This window comes from Ursus americanus, chromosome 15 (assembly GCF_024610735.1).
Source record: "Ursus americanus isolate L20-20 chromosome 15, mUrsAme1.1.p, whole genome shotgun sequence".
In the NCBI taxonomy this organism is placed as follows: domain Eukaryota; kingdom Metazoa; phylum Chordata; class Mammalia; order Carnivora; family Ursidae; genus Ursus; species Ursus americanus.
In genome coordinates, this window is record NC_142141.1 from 47842129 (window position 1) to 47845684 (window position 3556).

Consider the following 3556-nt stretch of genomic DNA (forward strand, 5'->3'; position numbering starts at 1 on the left):
ATCAATAAGTCAATAAATATTCTTAGAACATACAATGTACCAGTTGACAAAGACCTTGACAAAGGTCTTCCTTTGGCTCTTTGACAGCCTTTTCCCATTGCTTTTTTTTTTCTTTCTACTACTCAGGAGGCACTTCCTTCTCAGAGCCCTATGCCGGTCCCTCTTCCTCTCCACAGCACAGACTTTATCTTCTTGTCCTGCATCGCGTCACTCTGACTGATCTCATTTATCCCATGGCTTTAGTTGTCGTCTACACCCTGATGAGTCCCAGAATGATATCTCCTGCTTACATTTCACTTATAGTGTCAGACCTATCAGGACACGTGGGTGGCTAGGTCGGTTAAGTATCTGCTTTTGTCTCAGGTCATCACCCAGAGTCCTAGGATCAAATCCTGCATCAGACTCCTTGCTCAGCAGGGAACCTGCTTCTCCCTCTGCCTGCTCCTCCCCCTGCTTGTACTCTCTCTCCCCCTCTCTCTTTCTCTCTCTGACAAATAAATAAATAAAATTTTTAAAAAGACTGTCAGACCTATCACCTCCACTTGCATATCACAGAATGCACCTCAAGTCCAGCATACCCAAAATTCAAGTCTTTTACTTTAACCCAGACTCACTCCTTCTCCAATATTCTCTGTTTACATTTATGTCACAATCATCCACTAAGCTTCTCATTCCACAAAACCTGGAGTGATAAATTCTAGAGCCAAACCACTAAACTTTGAATACCAGTTCTACTAAATGGCAAAGTGACTCATGTTCCTTTGGGCAAGTTATTTAATACCTCTGCACTTCACTTCTGTTATCTATGGTATTGGAAAAATAATAGTACTATGTCATATGGTTAGTGTGTGAAATAAACAAACTAATACATGTGAAACACTTAAAATAAAGATAGGTGCTAACAAGTGCTATATGAGTGTTACCTATTGCTTTTATTATTATTTTTTACTTTATCTTCCTTGACCCAGAGCCTTCATTTCATATTCAGTCAACCAGTAAGTACTCCTATTTTAACTCCAAAATATTTTCCAATTCAATTCTCTTTGTTTTCACCATCTTGACCCAATTCACCATTATTGATATTCTAGTTGCAGATTTACTCATATCAGTCACCTGATTAATACTGCTTAGTAGCTCCCCCGTATTCTTAGGGAAAAGATGAAAATATTCAATAGTATAAAAACCTTGGTGTGCTCACTTCAGCAGCACATATACTAAAAGTGGAGCAATACAGAAAAGATTAGCATACACGAGGATGACATAAAAACTTGACTGGCCAGCCTGGCCTAAGTCTACTGTTCTTCAGTATCTACCCATCACCTGTTGCTCCCTAAGCTCTTACTCCGCACACCTCCCAATTCCACTAAGGAGCTAAGCTTTTCCTAATAAAGTCCTATTTACTCTTTACGTCTCAACTTAAATGTGACTTCTTCCTGGGCATGTCCCTAAATTCCCTCCTCTCTCAGCAGATTTCCTCCCTGTACTTACGTGGACACTATACACTTTTGCTTCTAAGGTGTTACTACCATTCTAATTAAGTAATTATTGGTGTAACTTTCTATTCATGTCTGTCTCAAAAGTAAGGTCAATGAGAAAGAAACAATCATGCTATTGGAATATATCACTTTATTCTTACCACCCAGTACATTGCTTTGCCATAGTTGATATTCAATAAATTATCTATTCAGTTAAGTAATAAATGTCTGGCACTATGCCCTGCTCTCATGGAGATCATAGTTAGTAAGGAAGTGGAGATTCAGCAAAAACAAGTGTTGAGAAGTGGTAAGAAGTGGATATACAAGTGTCTTGTTGTCCACTAGGGGGGCAGACTCTAACTTTATCTGGGTTGACAAAGAAGGCCTCCATAAGAAAACTGTGTGCTTTCAAGGTGAGGTGAAAGGTGAGTAAGAGGTGGCTGAATGAAAGTGCTGGAGTATGAGGTGGGCAGGCTGAGGAAACAGCATGTGTAAATTCCTTGAAGCAGGAGAAAGTGTAATCTGTATGGGACAGGTACCCATGAATTGGCAGCCAGTTCATGGGATGATGTAAGTTTGCCTGGAGAGCATGTCCTTGGTGACTTGTGTGTTCTAAGCCTGGGGGGTTCTCCCAAAAACATTCTGTTCTGATGAAGACTTTGGGGACTTTCATCAGTAAAAGAAAGACAAACACCATATGATTTCTCTCATATGTGGAATTTAAGATACAAAACAAAGAAAAAAAGAGACAAAAAAAAAACCAGAGTCTTAACTATAGATAACAAACTCATGATGGTTACTGGAGGGGAGGTGAGTGAGGGGAATGAGTAGAATAGGTGAAGGGGATTGACAGTGCACTCGTTATGATGAGCACTGAGTAATGTATAGAATTGTTGAAATCACTCTATCGTACTGATAAACTGATACTAATATAACATTGTATGTTCACTATACTGGGATTAAAATAAAATTTTTAAAGAGACTTTTGTGGCTTTCTATCTCCTCTGAGATGAGAGGGGAGTTCTTAGTTCCCATAATAGCATATTGAGGACTCAAGATCTGATCCAATTTTAATAAAAATATTAACAGTAACAAAGAAATGTGCTGATTTTTGCTGTAAGTTTGCAGAATAAAATTCTTAGCTTATATATGCACACACAAAAATACACATAGTCACACACATGCCCATGCAGAGAATGGTCTAAAAAAATACATACCAAAATATAAGATGGGTTGTATGTGAAAATGGAACTATACCTTTTTACTTTATACTCTTCTCTCTTGTTTGAAATTACTCATCCAGCATACCTTTTGGCATTACTTGTGTGATCAAAACTTTTAAAATATAATTAAATATAAAATGAATATAAATTAAAATATAAATTAGTAAGTGGAAATATGTGTTTAATATACATAGTGTGACAAGTATGCTAAAGTATGCAAATATATCTTTAGCTGAGTAATCATCACATGATTTACCTTAGAGGTAATATGGGAGGCGAGAATGACACTAGAATTATGAGCTGATAGTTGTATGATTTTAATCACCAATAGTTAAGACTTGATTTTCTATGCTGATACATTTTAGGTTTCTCTGCTTCAAGCCATCTCAATTAGCCATGCAAAGGGGTGAAAGTTCCAGGGATTTGTTTGGCAACATGTTTCTGAAGGGCCGTTTGGTGCAGCTGCCTTCCATTTGTTTCATCAAGAGACTAAGCAAAACTAAAGTAGTTCTTCATGATGAACTGGCAGGAAAGTGCCAAGATCATTTTATTGCTTAACGACTTGGCAGTAGGAAATGTTAAAATATTACAATCTCTCATATCTATGAACTGAGACAGGCTTTCAATGGATGGCTCTCAAGCTCATAGGTGATTAAGATGCAGCCACATGGCCTTGGCTTATATTTCGGGCTGATGGGAGGAAGATAAAGAAGTTGGATACTCTTAAATATATTAATAGTAATTTCTTAGGAAACCTTTGCTGGTTTGAGCCAAATGCTAATCTAAGAAATTAAGCTGTCTCTATTTTGATGTTGATAAGCCTTGCAATCCCCATTGATCAACGGGATTTCCTTTGCA

General features: G+C 37.6%; 1 pseudogene; it reads left to right on the top strand.

The window, feature by feature from the left end:
- The first annotated feature begins 1190 nt into the window (after positions 1–1190).
- LOC123785580 (U6 spliceosomal RNA) lies at positions 1191–1290 on the top strand (annotated as a pseudogene).
- Positions 1291–3556: the final 2266 nt, after the last annotated feature.